The sequence below is a fragment of the Sabethes cyaneus genome, chromosome 1 (genome assembly GCF_943734655.1).
Source record: "Sabethes cyaneus chromosome 1, idSabCyanKW18_F2, whole genome shotgun sequence".
In the NCBI taxonomy this organism is placed as follows: Eukaryota; Metazoa; Arthropoda; class Insecta; order Diptera; family Culicidae; genus Sabethes; species Sabethes cyaneus.
In genome coordinates, this window is record NC_071353.1 from 153,707,909 (window position 1) to 153,729,713 (window position 21,805).

Sequence of the window (21,805 nt, forward strand, 5' to 3'; positions counted from 1 at the left end):
AGTTTTCAGTCAAAACTTATAACTTATTAATTTGAAGAATAGGTCTACCTCATGTTTCTGGGTTGACTTATTAATGAAGTTAGACGAAGGAAATTGTAGAAGACTGCCTCTTGATAGTTTTCTATGCCGGTTCGGTTGTTGTGTGTTTGGTGGGATCAGAAATAATTGTTTCCTTTTCATTTGAAAGGCAATTTTTTAAAATGTAACTCCTTTCTTCGGTAATAAACATGCGGATGAAACTGTGGTTTTATTTTCCGCAAAATCTGGCAACTCTGAACAAGTGTCATGTGTCGTGGCTTAACTGTCTACCTGAAGTAACGAGTAAATTTGCAAATCAGGTAGTCATCACACCCCTCTAGTCATTTACAAGTATCATCACTAGCTGGTGGCCAGCTCTAGACTAGGTACTCCTTCTCAGTTCTTTTCCCGTTGGTCGTACTCTCCGAAACGAAGTTAACAGTTACGATAGGTTGCTGCTTTTAGCATAAAGTGCGTTAGAAAATCGTTGTTATCGATGTTCAGTGTGTGAGTTCTAAGGAAATACGAAACTAGAGTAATAAATAGTCATCAATTTGAAACCAGAAATAGTCAACGAAAGGCTGCAGGCACAGATCGACAGTGAAGTAACATGGATTCTAGCGAGCTGTATTGCCGCGGCCTTCCCGAAGAGATGCTGTTGCATATCTTCACTTATCTACCGCGGCTGAAGGACCGAAAATCGCTATCCTTAGTTTGCAGGCGATGGAACGATCTGACTTTCGACCACAGCTATTTGGGCTTTATTAGACTGAGAGTGGCACTTCACAGCGAAATCCTCAAGAAACAACATAAAATTGTGCGCTGCTACCGCAGCATTGTCCTGCGGCGTCTTTATAAAGACTTCATTTTGAATCAAGAGGACATTGAAAATATTCTGACAATGGTTGAGAAACCTTGCGAGTCCCTGCTGGAATTTGAATGTTTAGATCCGTTTTTCCCAGACCGACTGGTGCTGAAAATACTTTCGATGTGTCCTTCAGTTAGGAAAGTCCGCCTTAATTCTATCGACGTCATACCATCTGATCAATTGCCGGTTCTGGAAAATTTGGAGGAATTAGTATTTAGTAGTACAGCAAGGATTAGCGTCATTTGTCTAGCTCCGAATTTACGTAAGCTTCAGGTGTGGAACAGGCTTGATACTCTTCCGATGATCGTTCAGAAATTACCGCTGCAACACCTGGCTGTGACTTTTTCAAAGAAAACATTTGGTGCATTTCAAACATGTGCAAAAATAGCCAAGCTTACATCAGTAAGTGTGAATGGTATTAATCAAAGAGGTTTGCAACGACTGTGTCAGTTCTCACCGATGTGGACCAAATTAAGGATGACTACCAGCAACATTACATCGTTGCAATGCTTGGCTAGTTTAACGCAGCTCAAGGTAAATTATTTAAATTATAATGCTGAACCTTTCATCGCAAAATTCTTTTTCGCTGCAGATTTTATCTTTGAAATGTCGTGATTTGAACTTATTCAGGAACGCAGATGTACGATTGGTTAACGTGGAGATAGTTGAACTCTTCCTAGCGGCTTCGCACAACGCGGTTCCTATGCGCTTCGATGTTTCTATGCGACATACCTTTCCCAATGCTCATTATCTTAAATTGTCGGGCAATACTAACGTCGCATCAGCCGTCGGAAAGATTGGCGATGGTTTCTCGCATCTTAGAACCGTAGAGCTTGCCTGTGAAGTTCCGCTTGATTTGCTGGAAGGGTTATCCGATCTGCATGAAATTGTTCTGTCTGGGGGTTGGAGAATACCAGCCGGCTGGTTACGAACGTTTCCGTCTACATTGCCGAATTTAGTACAAATAACGTTGCACAACATTGTACTACGGGTGACGCAAGAAATGGCAGAAAAAGTTTCAAATTTGCAGTTTGTGAATGCATGCGGCAGTCGTTCAGGGTGTCACAACATATACCTGCTGCCAGCGCGATGTACGGTTAGGCGGTACCGCAAGAGCGGCCCGGGCGACATATTCGACGTTATACAATAATAAATTATTTATCAAACTAGTTGAGACAAATAAATTTTGACATTACATTAAAAATGTTGTCTTTTTTGCATTGTCGCCAAATTTTTGTCGCTGTTCGCTTTTGAACGCATTCGCATGTTATTTCCGTCGTATTTTTGTAGTCTTGTCTGAACTACAAATCTTGGTGGACAAAAGTAATTGCGCTAAAACCGTTAGTCCTAGGTACCTATACAGTGTCTTCAAAGAAAATTTGTTATTTCAACTTCCACATTTTTTAGAAGGTATATAATATGTACTATCCTACATTGTAGCTGTCCCTGGCAAGGACTCATTGCATTCCTCTGACCAGTACACTTAAACTATAAGAGTGACTTTTGCACTGTCCATAAGCGCCTCATCGGGATAATATAAAATTCAGCATGAAGAAAGGGTAATGATTGCATTCCATTTTTCGGAGTAAAAAAAGACTCGCGGTAGTCAGTCCTACAACTGATATTTGCCCGTAAGTATAAAAACTCTTAAATTTTCAACATAAAATAACATGAATGAATAAACATAAGACATGGAAGGTGTCCTACCTATAATTCGAGTCTAATATTCAAAAACTAAAAGAAGGTAAAGGTCAAAGAAAAGAAGTTAAAAGTGAAAGAAAGGAGGTCAAAATTCAAAACAGAATTCAAATGTGAAAAAAGATGATAGGATCGCTCAGTTAGCTTTGAGTCAGTCGCCGTATGTTCGAATCAAGTTCATATTTCCCCGTAAGTATAAAACTTCTTAAATTTTCAATATAAAATAACATAAACGAAAAAATAAACAAGACATGGAAAGTGTCCTACCTATAATTCGCTTCTGAAAACATCAGTTATGAGAAATCATAACTTGCCAAATCAATCGTTTAAAAACGACCTTCAGGATAATAAATAGTTTCGAATTCTCCTATGCTGTGTTGGTTGGTGTGTGAGAAAAAGCGGATATTTTTGTTTATGTCATTATGCTCTTACCACCCCCCATTTGGTTTCGAGTCACAACACTGACCTGAGGAGTCAGTCGTCGTATGTTCGAATTTAAGCTGGGAGATGCTGTTAGAGTCAATAGGATTGTTGCGCTAGCTCCTGTTCTTTAGGAGCAGGCTGTGAAATCTCGATTCTCGAATAAAACGCGGAAGACCAAGCTTCGAGAAACAAATGGTCGGGTCCTTGGCTGTTCCTTGTAAAGGTTTTGTCGAAAATTTCGCTGCACACTGATGAGGAACTCGTTCGTTTTGCACCAGTCGACGAAGATGTTAAGAAGCATTTGAAGCTCGCGACAATAGACTTAACATTGAGGAAGAGTTTCGAATTATCCGCATAGAGAAGTCTGCATCCTCGTGGTAACACAGCACGTACGTCATTGAATAATAGTGAAAATAAAGCAAAGGTCCAAGATTGCTCCCTTGCGGGACACCCGATCGATTACAAAATTGATTCGGGTGTGCGCTGCCCAGTCTCACAGCAAGACGCCGGTTAACCAGATATGACCTCAGCCAGTCTACAAAGACCAAAAGTAAATCATGGTCCACACGGCTAAGGCCGTTTTCAGGGCTGTGTAAACAGTATCTATGTGAGTATCTGCTGGCTTCTGTCTGGTCCGCTACAGCTCCAGCACTTGTACCCTCGCTTAAAGCGCCGGAAGTAGGCCTCCGGCTGGTGGAACACGCTCAGTGGGCATACGGACCATTCCACCTTCAGTTTAGCCACTTTCAGAGCTGCATTTACGCCCGATAGCCTTTCGGTGTGCTGGTGGCCGACCAAATAAAACAAAAAAAAACCTTTCATATTTCGTGACGCTCGCATTTTTCGATTTTTTGGAATGACACCCTGTCTCAAAACTTGCCGTAAGACGTAGTCCTACGTCAAAAAAGAGCTGCATTTACGTCTACCAGTGGATGTCTGGATTCCCGCCGGTCCCTTGCGCAGACGAACTGTCTCGGTAGTCACCACCACATTACATTGCTCCTTGAGAGCTCGTGCTAGTTCGCCCGCTTCAGTGATCTCGTCCAGGTTTTAGAGCTAAAGAGTTATTTCAGGCGGTAGTACGCGGATCTGTACGCTATCGCCGAGGACCTTTTCTACCAGCTTTTTGAGCTCAAGGATCATGTCGCCCGTGCGGGAGCGGCGGTTACTCCGCACATCCGCGCCTAGACCCTTCAGCTGATCGTCCTCTCTCATGACCTTCAAAACTTCTGAATATTTCAGCCCCTGAGTTTTAAGGATAAGGGCATTCCCACTGATTGTCGGACGCTAACTACGTCTTATTACCCTCGGTTGCTTCTTCAGTTGGCTTGCGACCCTTTGCAATCAAGCGCTTCTTCGAGCCCGAGGGGGTTTCTTCCCCTGGGAACTGCCTTGCGCGTTCGATGGATACCTTGTTGTCGTTGGACTACTCCGTAGTCACGAGGGCCACGGTGTGGTCAGTCATTAACGGGCAGGCATCCGTTTGTGCAGACCTCGATGCCACTTTTACTCGCGCATCGAGTTCACTGTGCTCCTTCGTCGCAGCACGCATGAGCAGACTTGGTTTCAGGTCCTTCGCTAGGGTGCTGTGACCTGCGTCGAACTCGATAATGGCATCGAGCTGATGAGACACCGCTACCACTCTTTAGCAGCATGTCTCTCTTTCCTTCCACTGCTTTTATTAGCAACGGATCGTTCATCGCTGCGTCCGGCGTAGATGCAGTTAGAGCGACAACTCGTATCCATCGGTGGAGATGTGTGGATACCACCTCTTGTGAACGGATTATCTAATCTGTCCACGCTCACTGAAGTTAGGTTTGTTTTGTTATTATTCATATAGAATCCCACGAGTTGAAGGGAAAGAAAAGTCCGTCGCATCAGAGCCCCTCATGATGCGGTAAGGACTGATTACTGTGGAGGGCACTCTGGTACTCCACAGACTCCGTTTGAGATTGAGGATTTATAGAACCCCCCCCCCCCCCTTCCATTTCTCGGCACGGGTCGCATGATACCTTGGATTAGGGGTTTATCCATGCACGTTTTTGCTTTTAGCCATGGATAACAGTTATTAAAACCAGGCTTTGGACCCTCTGCTCAGGCTCTCAGTATTTTCAGGTTCATCGAATATGCTTCTACCGAGATCCGTCATGTGCAGGCGGAGTTGAGCTATGGGGCTTTGCTTCATGAAATAGAAGCTTATTTACGAGAGTCTCCGGTAACGTCGATCCTGCGCATGAAGAGGCAATTCTTCGGTAGTTTTCCACAGCCGTGCGATCACTTTTCTTGTAAACAGGACACAAAAACGTTGTCTTCCAGGTATCTAGGAATGATGACTGACTCAGCGATAGGTTGTAAATTGAGGTTAAGCGTTAGGGGTGAACATAAGGTATCTGCACAATTCTTGAAGATCATTGGCGGTATACCTTCTGGTCCCGGTTGAAAAGGCGGTTTTAGTTTCTTAATTGCAGCTGCAAAATCTGTGTCGAAAAACCAAATATCTCGCATCTCAAGTATTCCTTCTGGGACACTTCGGAAACACGATTAAACTTGCTGGTGAAGCCAGATCGCGTATTTTACTTGTCTGGCGATACGAGTCATGCACATAAGTTAAGTTAAACTTGACGACATCTTTCTGGCATCTTTCGATTGTAGTTACGACGTAATTATGCTAACGGAGACTGGGTTAAATGACAGCATCGATTCACTGCAGATTTTCGGTACCTCATTCAATGTTTTCCGTTGCGACCAATCCAATGTTAACAGCGACAAGCTTAGTTTTGGCGGTGTGTTAATTGCTGTTGCCGAGCGGCATAGTTGTTCCCGCATTAACACATGTAACGGCGATAGGCTGGAGCAAGTGTGTGTCTGCTACGATACGGGGTCATCATTTCCTGGTGTGCAATATTTACATTCCTCCCGACAAAAGTCGATCAGTTGATTTAATTGAAGAGCACATTTGCACCGTCCGTGAACTCTGCAACAGGACCACTCAAGATGACACAGTCTTTGTGTGCGGCGATTATAATCAACCCCGCCTTGCATGGCGCAAAGACGAGAGCGGTACTCTTCCTAATTTGTCATATTTAACTCCAGCGAATATAGCATTGGTCAATGGCATGGACTTCTTGACCATGAATCAAGTAAATCTACAACTGAATAACAACGGCCGCTCACTAGATTTAGTTTTCGTGTCTGAGGCCAGCCGTACTGTGGTTACCACTTTAGAGGATCCCCTACTACCAGTAGATTTTCATCATCCTCCACTGGATATTCGCATTAATGTTTGTAGCGAACTTTCGGGGTCGCTGCCAACGACTGATGAACGCAGAAGAGAACTTAACTTGCGGAAAATCGACTTCGACAGACTTTCTGCTTACCTATCAGGTGCAGATTGGCACTGTATCCACAATTGCGTGGATGTTCATGGTATGGCCTGCCTGTTCGGCGATGTTATCCGTCAATGGCTAAACTCAAACGTTCCAGTGAAAAGAAAACCAATTTCACCTCCATGGAGTACTCCATTTCTTCATAAAGCGAAAAGGGACCGCAATCGTTGGCTGCGTCGTTTGAGGACTAATAGATCAGTAGTGTTAAAGAACAATTTCAAGAGTGCGAGTGACAACTACAGAAAGTTAAATGCTGCACTTTATAAGTTGTACGTTCTAAGGGTGCAGTTTGGTTTGCGTCGGAATCCAAAATCCTTTTGGAGTTGTATGAATACGAAGAGGAAAAATCAGTCAATTCCATCTAACAAGGTTTACGATGGCAGAGAATCTACGAGTGAAGCCGAAGCATGTGATTTCTTTGCGATACATTTTGCTTCAGTCCTTCAAGCCGAACAATCGTCCGATGCAGACGCCGAACTTGCCGCGTCTAATGTCTTACTGGATTCTGTAGACCTGGATACACTTGAAATTTCGCCCGCCATGATTGTTACTGCCTCAAGTTAAAAAGCTCCTGGACCGGATGGAATCCCGGCTGTTGTTTTCTGTCGCTGTGCTAGTTCTTTTGCTGAGCTGTTAGCCGCCATTTTTAACCGATCGTTCGTTGGGGGAGAATTTCCTGCGAGCTGGAAGCTGTCATACAAGTTTCCCGTGTATAAAAGCGGTAATCGTCGTGACGTCAGAAATAACCGTGGGATTACTAGCTTTTCCGCCGCCTCGAAACTGTTCGAGATTATCGTCAGCGACCGAATTCTACAAGCAACGAAGTCTTATATCTCCTCTGATCAACATGGTTTCATTCCCGGCAGATCCGTAACTACAAACTTGTTAGAGTTCGTTACCACTTGTTCGACGGCTATGGAAGGTAGAGCGCAAGTAGATGTCATCTATACGGATCTGAAAGCGGCTTTCGATAAAATTAACCACAAAGTGTTACTGCGTAGATTGTTGCGAATGGGAGCCTTGACCAGATTGGTGTCGTGGCTTTCATCCTATCTGATTGATAGAACGCTTCATGTCAAACACGGTCTAAGCATCTCGTTACAGTTTGTTAATAAATCTGGAGTTCCGCAAGGGAGCAAGGGATCAGTATCGCAAAATCCAGCAAGCCGCTTTCGTGTTAAACTGCTCGCTGACGACATCGATTGCCCACATCTTTTATCCCTACTTGATTTCCGGGCATCAGGAAGAACCTTGCGACAGCGATCATTAATGCAGCCAGGATTTTATCGAACACGCTATGGTTACAACCAGCCTATCGCTGCAATGGTGCTCCTGTTTACTTCGGTGGAATCTGTGTTCAAGTTTGGAATGTCTGCATCCCAATTTGTTAACCGAGTGAAAAGATTAAATATTATATAATTACACCATACACTTCATTAAGACAAATTGTCAGATGGATTATAAATAAATAAACAAATAAAAGAGTCATTCACCTCTTGCGGTCGTCACTTTTGGATCGCCGCCGACCTCCAGAGGTCCTTCTTCAGTGACAGTGGAACCAACTTCCAACCAGGGATGGTTCGATCACTTTGACTCAATTTTGAATCATTTGACAGTACCGTCTTAACGGGGCCAAATATGACAAAGTTATTTATTGGACATTTGTAGAACAGGTTATTATCTATAGTCGCTGATCGAGAACTGCAGCACCGGATAAGCCAGGGATTATGCACAACCTTCGCGAGTGTCATCATGACACGGAATTCCATACCACCGGGAGCGCCGCGCATGGGCGGAGCATGGGAACGCTTGGTACAATAATTGAAAACGGCTAAGGTTGCAGTATTTGCTGAAGGGAAGTTTGACGATGAGAAGCTGCAGCAGCACTTTGTTTGGAAACGTTTCCCGCGAACCGAAAATTAATTTTGAATATCCAGCTCAAATGAACTCTTACTCGGTTTGTTTACATTTTGCAGTTAGGCCCTCTGGAAAATTTAGTGCCGATATATTAGACTAGTTGAGCCCGAATCTTACGATCCGCAAAACATAAATATCTGTTCAGATAACTGCAGATACATTCCATTGGCCAGTGTTTGCGAAGATGTTTAATCTTTGTATTAGTTCTTTGAGTATTGTGCGTAAAAGAGTCTTAGCCGGAAACTGAAACGAATAGTTTTTATGCTCGCATTGGATTTTATTTAACTGAATAAAAACATTATCTCCATTGTGCTAATTTCATAGGTGGGCCAAATGGCTCTTTTGTGTGAGTGGCTTTGAACCGTCCATTTTCTGCAGCGAACCGATTCATACGGTCGTTGTTAAGCCAGGCAGAACCAAGTGACAAAGTTCTGACTTCGAGAAAAACGCATTTAAAGTTTGCTGCTCTGTATGGTTTATAGCTATCAATCGTTCAAAATCATCTCATTACTATGTTATCTGATTAGGGTAAAATGTTGCTTAGAAAATTCTCGATCATTTGCTGTCATTAACTCATTTTTTTTAAATGTTGCGACTTGGTCCGGTTTGATTTAACATCGGCCATATGACATCGCGACAAGCAACCGAGTTGAGCAGGCAGGTCGAGCAGTCGAATCAAGCAGTCGAGTCAAGCGGTTTGGTCGAGCAGTCTAGTCGAGCAGTTGAATCAAGCTGTATGTAGATCGGTCCAGTCAAGCAGTCGAGTCGAGCAGTTTAATCCAGCAGTCCAATCGAACAGTTTAATCGAGTAGTCCAGTCGAGCAGTTGAATTGAGTAGCCTAGTCGAGCAGTATGGTCAAGTGGTTCAATCGAGCAGTTGAGTTTCGCAGTGAAATCGATCAGTTGAGTCCAGTTGTGCAGTAGAATCGAGCAGTTCAGTCTAGTAGTCCAGTCGAGCAGTTGAATCGAGCAATCGAGTACAGCAGTTGAGTCGAGCAGCCAATTCGAATAGTCCAATCGAGTAGTTGAGTTAAGCAGCTGAATCGAGCAGTTGAGTCGAGTAGTCCAGTCTATCAGTTGAGTCGAGCAGTCGAATCGAACAGTTAAATCAAGCAGTTGAGCCGAGCAATCAGGTCGAGTGTTTAAGTCGAGCAGTGAAATCAAGCTGTCCAGTTAAGCAGTTCAGTCGAGCTGTCGAGTAGTTATGTCGATCTGGCCAATCAAGCAATTGAATCGAGCAGTCGAATCGAACAGTTCAGTTTAGTTGAGCAGTCCAATCGACCAATCCAGTCGAGCAGTCTAGCCAACCAGTTGAGCAATCGAATAGTCCAGCAGTCGACCAGTGAGGTGTCTGAGAATAGAACTCACTGCTACGAAAAGATGACGTACTGTCAGAGGCCTGTTTTTAATTACCGATAAGCCTTTTATGACGTCCTGTCCGAGACCTGGTTTTGACTACAGACAAGCCTCTTATATAAATAGATTCTTTATCAGCCTATTGACATCTTTATATCGAGCTTCAGTGAATGACAGCGACAGCTCATAATTTGACAACAACTTCTTCTAGCTGTTACGTAGGATGGAAACGTAGGATACGTATGGATTAGTAGATAATTTTTTTCGTTTTTAGCTATAATTTTTCACCATACTGCACTACTTGAACCTTGCGTAAAAGTGTTTTATGCAATTTAAATACTCTCTTTACTCATTGAGTGCAGATGAGCGTCCTCTGTTAGTTGCATGACTGCATTTTTATTGTACAACCCGAACTCGATTACCCGTGTGTTTACTTTTTTCATCTAAATCACCTCACAATTTGCTAATTATCCTACATTCTAGGCTATTATAATGCTTTGATTTTAACTTTTACCTAAGAAAATGATTAAAAATGGCTTTTTTATTGATGGGGACCAGCATTGATTAATGGCTCTCTGCGTATATTGGTCGTCACGTCGCTGGTCTGGCATGTTAACCACTATGCTTCAGCTAGAGTAGATTACATTTCACCAATTTTCCGACTAAAATAGGGACGCTTTTTTAGATAGTTGACGCCTTAGACATTGCAAGAGAAACCACTATGACTACGTCCATTCCAATCCAATTGCGGTGTCTGAGTCGGTTGAGCACGGAAGCACTAACCCACTCCGTTTGGACAGCGTAACTTATTGTTTTAACGCTTCGATAGAGCATTTTCTTGGCGTTGGTTTTATTTTAAATTGGAATTTTCTCAGGCTTAATCAAATAATCGTTTATCAGATTAGCACACTAATTGAAATCTACTTCCGCCGCGTAAAACACAGACACCAGTTTTAGTGCATCGCTTAGTTCCATAAAACAAAAAACAAGGAACTGACTGCCTGCCTGCCACTACCAACGCAGCCCCAAGGTGGAAAACCGGCCAATCGCCAACCGGTATCGTTGATTTTAAATCGACCGGGAACTTCCCGATCGTCATTCCATTGCCTTAATTTCTTTAGCTGTCTTCTTCCATTAACCCTCCTCCCGCTGTGCGATGCGAAACGATGCGTTGGGTCCATTTTCCGCAATCTCGTGCAGCAGTGCGTCTGCTCAGTCAGTCACTCACTCACTCACTCACTTACCCATTTATTGCCTATTATTCAATTTTTCTAATGGATGTCCGTTTGTTTATTTTGTTCCGTCCATCTGTCCCCTTTGGATCGGATGAAGTGATAAACATCAAACCTGCAACGGATGCAGTCAACGTTATCCATATAATAATGAATTCGTGGCTGAAGGCGCATAAGGGTTGGTGCACAACCAGCTTAAGCTTATCTGCCGAACAGAGCAGATGCGAAAATCCTATAAATTGCTGCTTTGGAACTTCCGGCTGTTCCATACCGGATGGTCCGGTAGTTTCTGACGGCAATGGATTACTTCATCTTCGATCTGAAGCGACCTGCTCCCTAGACGGTCAGTTATTTCAAATTTCAACTACAATTCAATAAATATTAATGTTAATTCTACGAAGCAAAAATGCATAATGCATTCCGGTCTTCAAATTGGAATAGTATAATTCATTCGACTAGAGCCCACAATCCCTAAAATGTCATTCACACCATTCAGTTGAGAAATCAGAATAAGTGAAGAAGATGAAGCATAAATTAGTTTTAGTTTAGCATAAGTTACGAAGTATTTGCTTTTATTGTGCTCTTCCTTACGCAATCCATCAAATTGACACGCTTAAGTCGAATTTCTGTGCTGTTTGCATCAAAATGGTGATATAACTTGGTAGCTTTCTTCTTCGGGACCTTTACGGCGAGGAAACCTTATTAACAAACACCGAAATAGAGAAATCTGACTTCATTTAGAAGCGCGAAGGTTCTACACAAAAACTGAAAAAATAAGGAATGAAAGCATATCGAATGAATCCAGTTTAACTGGCTAGTTTGTATTCACTTACAAATCAAAGGAGGAAATGCTTTCGAAGTGAAAAATTTGCTCCAACATTCAACCGGTATCTCCACCGCGTCATCGAGCAGGTCTGTTTGTTAGGTGATGATGCTGCTGAACTCTCCAACTCTCACCCACGATGGCGGTCCACTGTTAGATGAATTAGAGATGAACATCCGCCGTAGCGTAGTGAGGAAAATGTGCCGTACGAGTGTGTGCGAATGAAAGCAAGAGTGACTGACGATCCCCGTTTTTGGGTGAGCTGGGCAAGGAAGGTAAGGGTGGTTTAGCAAAAAAAAAACGAGTTCCGATCAGTCTGTGTAGGAAGCTTCGATACGGCAAAATCGTCGCTCGTCAATGATATGCTGCTGGTCGCCGGTGGCGTTGTTCCACATTAGATGGTCTAGTGAATGTGGAATGTGTTGAGGTTTGCTCTCGGTAATTACTTACTTGCTTTTCCTGGTTCGATGGTTATGGTGGTTGTGTTCCCATTTTATCAAAAAGCTGTGTACTATTTTACCATAAGCTGTATACGGTACTACTTTTTCCGCAGCAGGATGGTTTAAGTAAAGCCAGTGTTAAACTAACATGATTTACACTTGTAATTGGGTTTCGTTTGCCAAACTACCGAAATGAAACCTATTAAATTGCGTTTTTAGATCAGTCTGACCGATACGGAGTCGTACCTGGAACGAATTTATTGTTTTAAATTAACGTAATAAATCAAACTATGTATTGGATTAGACTATAATAAGAAGAAGTGAGTGTATGTTAACATAAAAAATAGAAACATCTGGGCTTTAAGAAGTTTTATAGAGGTTTCCGCATAGCCCATTAAAAGGCGGCGGTGAGCACCAGAGAGTTAAAGAAAGGAAAGCAGATCGACAGTCAAAAATAGCTCAAAACCCGAAGTAATCCAGGCAAAACTTAACAAAAAAAAAAGGAGTCAACAGGCAAGTAAAAAGGAGTAAGTAAAAGAATATCAAAAATAAAGTAATGTTTTCGACACAAAATAAACATAAGACATGGAAGTTGTCCTACCTATGATTCGTTTTTGGTCACTGCTCTCATCTGCTTAGTCATATTTTAGTCATCATTTCTGTTCATTTATTCAACATTTGATTCATATACTGAAAACATCACCTAGCGAATAAGGAAATCACAAGAATATAAAACAAATGTTGAAAATAGCAAAATTAAACACCATAAATTAGTGACGTCTAAACTGGAAGGGAGTTCGCTTGGAAGGTAATTATCGATGCAGGTCCTGATCAGCTGGTGTCTGCTCGCCGTGCTTTATAAATTCCGCGAGTTTCGCGTGGCCGTTGTGGGAGACATCCGAGAAAAGTTCTTCCAACTCAAGATGAAAAAACAAGATCAGCGGAGTATATGATCCTGTGGGAAAGCAAGATTCCGGATGAGCCTGATACGTACGTGGTAACAGTTATGACTTCCGGTGCAGCTCTCAAGGCGGGTTCGAGATTCGGAATTGGTTGTCAAATTCCAGATTTGTCACGAAAAAGCTACACGAACGGCACGCTGCGGAAAGTAACATGAGGTTCGGAACGGAGATGTCAACAGAGAAGGTGCTAGGCATGTGATGGGATACCACAACCGACACATTCACATTTATGTTCTCGCCAAAGCACGATGCGAAGGACCTGAGGACCTTGATGGTGGTATACGATCCCATGGGACTCATATCAAAACTCTTAGACTACTTGAAAATCCTCCTGTAAGAAATTTGGAGATGTGGTTGCGGCTGAGACGACGAGATAACGGGAAATCTATCCAAAAAGTGGATGACGTGGATTGAAGCATTGCCAAATGTTTGTCAAGTTAGGGTTCCTCGTTGCTACCGAATCATAACGTTGGCTGAATCGAGCAACAACGTCGAGCTGCATATATGGCTGCCGTAGCATATTTAAAATTTGAGGTTTTTGGTCCGACTTCCGCGACGTAGTATACTGGCTACGATCGGATCATCGGCGCTAGACCCATTTTGTGGCTTTCAGGATTAGTGGAGCAGCTCACTATAACTCAAGTGAGTGAATCGAGATGGTTGCCAACACGAAAGAATGTGGCAGATGAAGGTACAAAAGATTACCCAACTTCCACCCAAGCAGCCGTTGGCTCCGTGGACCGGATTTCTTGTAGGCTTCTGGCTTCATTGCGATTCTTCGTAAGCGCACTAAAAAAGGATCGCAGTAGAACTAGGCGCGATAACGCAGGAAGAGCTGAAACTCACAGAGAATACCATCTATCGATTGGCTCAAAGACAGGCTTATCCGGACGAACTTCCGATGCTCCCCGACAGCAACCCGAACGCATCTCCAGGGAACGAAAGTCTCCCAAGAACCAGCCCGTTGTACAAACTGAGTCCGAAGGAACTCGCAACGTTGGAAGATTCGACAAATTAGCCCAAAACCTCCAGCGATGAGAAACCTCCCGCCTGCCCGATTAGCAGCGTTCCAACTACCGTTTTCGTATATCGGAGTCGACTATTTTGGGCCGATGTCGGTGACAGTTTCCAGACGTACTGAGATAAGATGGGAAGTCCTGTTCACCTGCATGCCAAGCAGGTCCGTGCATATTGAAATCGCATATTCGTTAACTACGGATTCGTGCATCTTAACGCTACGTAATTTGATCGCCAGAAGAGGCCCGCCGTTGCAAATCATAAGCGACCGTGAAACCAACTTCATTGGAGCCTCCCGCCAGTTGCGCAAAGCCTTGAAAAGATTAGATAACGAAAAGCTAAAGCTGGAATTCGTCGATCCAGATACGAAATGGACATTTAACCCTCTGCTCCACATTTTGGCGGTTGTTGGGAACGGCTAATACAAACCGTCAAGAAGATCGTCAACGATTTCAACCCCCCGCGCTTGCCCTCCGATGAAATCCTGTGCTCTCCATGCTAATGGAGATTGAAGTGATACTAAACACGCGACTGCTCACTGACATACCGCCCCGCTAACACCAAACCATGTTTGGTTAGGGTCGTCTAATGGAAGAAAGTCCCCGATCAGTTTTGACGATAGACCTATTGTTATCAAGCAATCATCGGACATCTTTTGGAAGAAGTGGCAGAATTAGTACCCACCTAGTTTGACCCGGAAGATGAAATGGTTCCAGCGCGTAAAACCCTTCGAGAAGGGTGATCTTGTGCTGATCGTCATCGACTGCAATCTCCCGAGAAACTACTGGTCTGGCTAAGGACGGACAGGTTCGTCGAGTAACCGTGCAGACAGCGAGAGAACTCCGGGAGAGACCAGCGACCAAAGTTGTGGCGCTCGACGTCGGAGCAACGGAAGGTAAGCCACAGTGACTGCAGTGGCGTACCGAGGGTTTCAATCATCGTCAAATATACATCGTGTCACGAAACCGGAAACAAACTCTTCTCTATCCGTTCAGTTGCTACTGCAACAACATCCTTACCACTGTGCTTCCTGGATTTGTTTGGGCTGATAACGCAAACCATGAAGCGGCCGGGTTGGCAAGGTATGTGGACACTAGACGAAACACATTGATTCTCTCCTCTGTCAGTACTCTGTCCAGAGCTCTCTGAACTGTTTGGATGGTTCCTTCAATCCAGTACCACTAGTCCTAAGGGCCACCAGACCCTAGACGAAAGGCTTTATAGAGGTGGAGATCTTGACGTTTTCTAATTTGCAGTTAAAGTAGTTAAAACTGCAAGTGTGTTAATTACTTTCCTGTTACAGCTGCTTTCAATAGTTCATGACTTACTGGATAGACTGTTGAAGTGAAATTTTGACGTAGGACTACGTCTTCCAGAAAGGTAGCTGGTATAGGTTTGTGATTCGGGCGCAACTAGCAAAATGCATACAATGACGAATATCATTGTGATAATTTGCAAGTACTTTTCATGTCGTAATTTAAATAAAAATGAGAAAAATCGAGTTTAAAGACATAAATTGGTGTAAAATGCAGCAATCATGTAGTTTCCCAACTAAACTGCATCAAATCTGTGCATTCATGCTCAAAATCTATGTTTTCTAGTTGAATCCCTTAAAATGCGACTCAAAGCATTTTGACAATGAAATTCGCCCGGTGCTGTTACGCCTTGTTTTGATTTTTTATGTAGTTTCACCTGTTTACATGCGCCTGTGCACTATGGGCCAGAAATTAGAATTTCGGGACGAAAATATTTGCGGTTAAACGGCATGTCTCAGCTCAATGTGGTCTTCGGTAACTTTTTGAATAAAAAATTGATGCATATTTTGAAGGAGTCGTCTAATATTTAAGCGTTACTTTAACAACAATTTTAGGAATAACTTTTTGAGTAAATTGTTTTTCACCTTTTTGGTTGCAAAATATTAAAGATAAACTAATTTCAAGTATTTTTTCTGAAGATATCAAACTTCTACCTTTTACCTATTTCCAGCAATAGACCTTTGTTTATAAACGACCCCTCAAATCATATTTCTTCTTGTAACATGTTTATTTCAATAGACAGCTCAATGTGATGTTCTCGAAAATATTTTGCACGTAAAAGAGGAATATTTTTGCTGAAGACTGTTTTGCTTTATATGCATTAATAATTAAGATATAACTGATTTTAGGTTAAAAACCGTCTGACGGAAAATCCGAATATCTTAGCCATCTGCAAGTATCTACAATTAGTTTGCATACCAATTTGTAAGCAATTGTTAAAGTTATCTGCCCAAATGTGTATTTCAGAGAATACCATGGCTGGGAATACCTGGGAATATTGCAGATTTTTTTTTCATACATTTTATAACTTAAAAAATATGCGTCCTAGCGTCAAACAGTCTTCACAGAAAATATGTATTTCAACATACTGAATAGCTTTGTAGAACATTTGAAAGCAATAAAATAATCGTGTGCAAAGTTATTGAGTGTAATTGATTTTTAAGTGCTCTTTCTAACATATCCTTTTATTTCGCAACCAGTAAGAGATAGATAGTTACTTTATTCAGCAAAGTTGCTTCTTTTAGTATGTTCTGCAACTTTTGGAGAAAAAAACTTTTTTTTAAATTATTTAAGAAAACAAAAGTTTGTATCACCCTAACAGGTGAATTCATGGTCACCCTAATAGTGCAGGAAGATGCGCTATATTTTATTATTTTACTTCTCCGAAGACACCACCCTTGAAAATATACACATTTTTCATTAGACGGTTTTTAACCTAAAATCAGTTATATCTTATTAATTAATGCAGAAAAAGTAAAATAGTCTTCGGCAAAAATATTCCTCTTTTATGTGCAAAATGTTGTCTAGAACATCACATTGAGCCGTCTATTGAAATAAATATGTTACAAGAAGAAATGTGATTTGAGGGGTCGTTTATAAACAAAGCTGAAAATGCTATTCTGAAAATGGGTAAAAGGTAGAAGGTTGATATCTTCAGAAAAAATACTTATAATTGGTTTTTCTTTAATATTTTGAAACCAAAATGGTGAAAAACAATTTACTCAAAAAGTTATTATTTAATTTGTTGTTAAAGTAACACCTAAATATTGGACGAACTCTTCAAAAGATGCATTATTTTTTTTATTCAAAAAGTTGCCGAAGACCACATTGAACTGAGACATGCCGTTTAACCGCAAATATATTTGTCCCGAAATTTTAATTTCTGGCCCATAGCACTGTGTTTTGAAAACAACGTAGTTTCGCTCTTTAGTATCGCCTGTTTACAAAACAATTTGCAAATGAGTTAATTCATAACAAAGCAAAGGGCTAAACTGAAAATTATTTTGATTAAGCACTTCTGTCGCCCATCACTAAAACCTTGTTTAAATAATTCTGTAGATTACTACAGAAGAAAGGAATCTTGCCATGGATATTAACAATCCTTTTAAGGCTGATGGTGTAATAAAACGATTTGTTTACATTTTGCTCGTTGCGCCCTAATCGCGAATCACTCCGGAAATACTGCTGGCACAATAAGCGTTATTGTGATCAGTGGAGAACAACAATCTTTTATATCTTTATATAAGCACTAGAGGACCCGGCGCGCGTTGCTACGCCATTCTAAAAAGGGGGTACATGCATAATCCTGAAGATTTGATTAATTGTAATCTTGCAACCAAGAGGTTTCTTTTTGACAACCCATGATATTCCTAAATCATGCCGCAAATTTCTAATCCAACGCATAAGCATTTGTGACTCGAGCAGCAAGTCCAACGTAACGATTTGGGTTTTATTACCAACCCTTAAAATGGTAATGTTGGCAAAATCGTAATAAAATATCAGTGCAGTTCGATTGAAATCAGTTGAAAACTGGTCAGAAACCATAAACTTAGTGTAACCTCAACATTATTTTCTTCATATTTTCATTTTAACAATGTATTTTCTTTTCAATTTTGTTTTTAAAATAAGTATTATATTATTTTACTTTTATTTAATTTGACCCATTATCATGGCTTCACCGATTTATTCTTAACAATTTTGTTCCAAATTTATCTTATATTTTAGTATGGACGGCAACACTCGCGAGTTCGATTACTTTTTGAATATTGCAAAAAGTTCTGTTTAATTTGTAAGAGAGCCCTCCCCCCTTCCAGAGGGGAGAGGAATCTCAATACGCCATAGAAAAAATTTTTGCCTCCAGTAACCCCAAAATTCATTTGCTTGATTAATAGTCGAGTTATGGGGAAATTTGTGTTTTATTTGTATAGGAGCCCCCCTCTTAGAAGAAGGAGGTTTCTCAATCTACCATAGAAAAAAAAATTCTACCTCCAAAAACCTTTACATGCCAAATTTGGTTCCATTTGCTTGATTAGTTCCCGAGTTATGAAGAAATTTATGTTTCATTTGTATGGGAGCCCCCCCCCTTCTAGAGGGGAAGGGGTCTCAAACCATAGAAAAAATCCTGTCTTTAGAAACCCCCACATGCAAAATTTGGTTCCATATGCTCGATTAATAGTCAAGTTATGAGGAAATTTTGGTTTTATTTGTATGGGAGCCCCCCCTCTTAGAGCAAGGAGGGTTCTCAATCTACCATAGAAATAATTTCTGCTTCCAAAAACCTTCACATGCCAAATTTGTTGGTTCCATTTGCTTAATTAGTTCCCGAGTTATAAAGAAATTTGTGTTTCATTTGTATGGGAGCCCCCCTTATAGAGGGGGAGAGGTCTCAAACAACCGTAGAAATAAATCCTGTCTCTAGAAACCCTCACATGCCAAATGTGATTCCATTTGCTTGATTAATAGTCAAGTAATGAGGAAATTTTGGTTTTATTTGTATGGGACCCCCCCCCCCCTCTTAGAGGAAGGAGGGTTCTCAATCTACCATAGAAAAAATTTCTGCCTTCAAAAACATTCACATGTCAAATTTGGTTCCATTTGCTTGATTAGTACCCAAGTTATTAGGAAATTTGTGTTTCATTTGTATGGGAGCCCCCCCTTCTAGAGGGGGAGGGGTCTCAAACAACCGTAGAAATAAATCCTGTCTCTAGAAACTCCCACATGCCAAATTTGGTTCCATTTGCTTGATTAGTTCTCGAGTTATGAAGAAATTTGTGCTCCATTTGTATGGGAGCCCCCCCTTCTAGAGGGGGGAGGGGTCTCAAACCATGCTAACAACATTCCTCACATCAAACGCAATATGTATGTCAAGTTTCATCAAAATCCGTCGAGTGGTTTGCGAGTCTATACCGGACACACGAACAGCATTTCATTTTTATATATATAGAAGATGTGTTCATCCTTAAAAGGACGGTGTCTGGCAATTGATACAAGTGTTAGAAATATCGGCATTCTTCTCACTTATCTTGAGCAATCTTGGTCGATACGGACAGCCAGCTGCAGATGATACTAGTCTTCTGGTCGTCACACAATCTGCGATGCCTACTGCTAAATCCAAAAATTTCAGCTGTGAAATTACTGCTACTGGTTCATAGGCGCACGCAATTTGGCTTTCTCAACAAACAATGCCTACCCGGAACTGCAGACCAGCGGGACTTTTCCATTCCCTGCTTTGCCACATGCCAGATGTCAGAAGAAACGTTTGAAACGGCAAATAAACTGATGAAAATGTAGCCAATTTTCGTCTAACCCTTTGTTATATACTAAAGCAACGAGCGGCTGAAAAGGTAGTAACTACAAACGGCAGAAATGACGAACCGCGAAAATAGACTTTGTTCGAATAAAACAGGGCCTACTGCTTAGCATAGTTATCAGTTTCTCTAAAGCCAGCCACCGGTAGGTTTTGTAGCTGGCTGTCGTGATGGAGTAATTAGAATTAGAATTTCATCGTGTTTCATGACCGTCACGAACGGCTTTCTGTACAAGTACGATTTTATTGAAAGCAATAGGTCCTTTTAAGGTCCACACAACGATTGAAGAGTTTATTATATTTTCTTATCCAGTTATTACCATAATAACACAGGCCCCGATGGAAAAGTTGAATTTTTCGCCGTTGCTGATGATCAACAAATGGCGGAAATAAGTTTTCTGGTCACGGGCGACATTTTCTGCTACTTCCAAAACGTCTGCAGCTTGTAACTGCTTTATTTTCAGTGTTCTTCTTTTGTAAGCCACAGAAAAGTTTTGCGGAAAATTTTCGGCTTTTTGAAAGCTCGCGCGTACCGTCTACCGATTATCAGGAAAAGCAATGTTCAACGTAGAAACAAATCATGGAAATGTATACATGAAGAATTGTATTATTACATACATGGATACATCCTACTATCGCTACAAAGAGACTTGCGTAATTCTACGTCACCTATGCGGTCGTGTCTTGTGCTCTGATTCTTGGAAATGGAGATCTTGGCTTGGCCTATTACAGCTTTTAATAGCTCATGGCCTACTGGATAGACTGTTGAAATGAAATTTTTTCATTTGTTTATCAGTTTATATTTCAGTAGTTCAAATTGGCTGCTTTTCTCCATAAAACTTTAAACTCGTCACGCTTCGAATAGAATGATCATATTCGTCGAGTCAAGCGTAAAATTGTCTATCGCCGTGCTTTCACCGTGTATATTTAAATCACTGTTTGAACACTGAAACAATTATCTAACCCAATGCATAATAAAATCGTTAAAAAAAACTAGGTGACTTCCAATTGTAAAACAAACGCAAATTAGAGCACGTTTTTTGCTGCTCGCCATGCTTGCAGAATGAACGTTGCCCGGCTTATTAGGCGGGTAACCACACGAATTATTATGCACCAGATGATTACCATATCTAATTATCGGCTGCTTTTATTTTACGATTGCCGGACGGTCTGCGCTCTGAGGTACCTGCCTAAATGGTGTAATCATGGAAGGAATCGGATCCAATTTGACTGCTGGGTCTTTGATGGAAGCCAACGTGTTTGAATGGAAAAGCAAAGTTTGCCTATCTGAATAGATGGTTTACTAGTTCCCAGTCCCCCCCCCCTCCGTACTTCTTCGGTGTGCTCAGCAGGCTTGGAGTGAAATAGTTACTACTTAATAGTTACAAACCTTCCATTCATACGAGCCAAAACGTGATGCAGAGCAGAGCAGAGCATTTGTAGTTCATTCAAATCAGCCTGCGGCAGTCGAAGCATTTCGCCTTTTTTTGCATAACAATGCATTACCGTAAAGTCAGACTTCTTTCCGATTCCGTTTCGCTGTGTTACCTACCCTCAATACTCTACTAGCTATAGGCGACGAATAATAATAAAATTGATGAGCGAGCGGAAGAGAAATGCTACACGTGCGAATTAGTTTGCATTGGCTTCATTTGCTTTATTTTTTTTATCTGACACTCAGAATCGGTGTCTTTGGTAACCGGTCCAGTACTATTATACGGTTATGACAAATGCAAAACACATATTTCTCTACTACCCTACATACATGTGTGATGTCACCCCCCTAGTTAGCCAATATGCTTTCGGTCGTGTAGATTGAATAATGCTTCCCCGCTTACTACGACGATCCAGATAGATATGAAATAACAATCCGACGCGTTGGTTGGTTACCGCTTGTGATTTACTTTCATCTTATATGCAAAAAAAAACAGATCAACAAATCACGTTATTCGCCTCCATATAGCAACCCCAATTATATTTAATTATCTTTTTCCTTCCTTTTTTTTCTCTCGTATCTGCTCCATCTCCCCCACCCACCGTGTG

At 41.5% G+C, this 21,805-nt stretch overlaps 1 protein-coding gene across 4 annotated transcripts in view; it reads left to right on the forward strand.

Annotated features, from left to right (window-relative positions):
- The window catches only part of LOC128733059 (actin nucleation-promoting factor WASL), a 55,093-nt gene that overhangs the window by 11,184 nt on the left and 22,104 nt on the right, over positions 1-21,805 (forward strand). The window lies entirely within an intron of this gene.